This window comes from Triticum dicoccoides, chromosome 1A, assembly GCF_002162155.2.
Source record: "Triticum dicoccoides isolate Atlit2015 ecotype Zavitan chromosome 1A, WEW_v2.0, whole genome shotgun sequence".
Lineage (NCBI taxonomy): Eukaryota > Viridiplantae > Streptophyta > Magnoliopsida > Poales > Poaceae > Triticum > Triticum dicoccoides.
Window position 1 is genome coordinate 100,154,202 of NC_041380.1, and position 433 is coordinate 100,154,634.

Here is a 433-nt window from a genome sequence, read left to right on the forward strand (position 1 = left end):
AAATTTATTTAATTATTTAAATTAATTCAAAATTGTGTTTATGACATCAGCATGATGTCATGTTGACGTCAACAATCAACAAGGTTGACTGGTCAACCTGACCAGTGGGTCCCACTGGTCAGTGACACATTTTAATTAAACAATTTAATTAACCTAATTAGTATTAATTAGGGGTGGGCCCCACTGTCATTCTCTGTTAGTTAGTTAATTAACAGTAGTTAATTTGGTTAATTAATCATTAGATTAATTAATCTTAGTTAGTTAATTTAATCAGAATTAATTAAGTTAATTAAGTTAATTAATTAATTTTATTTTTATTATTACTTAAATTTTTATTTTTATTTAATTAATTTTTTAAAAAAGAAAACATTTTGGGCGCTGGGGCCCCCTTGTCATTGACCCATAGGGGCCAGTCGGGCGCCGCTAGCGGGCG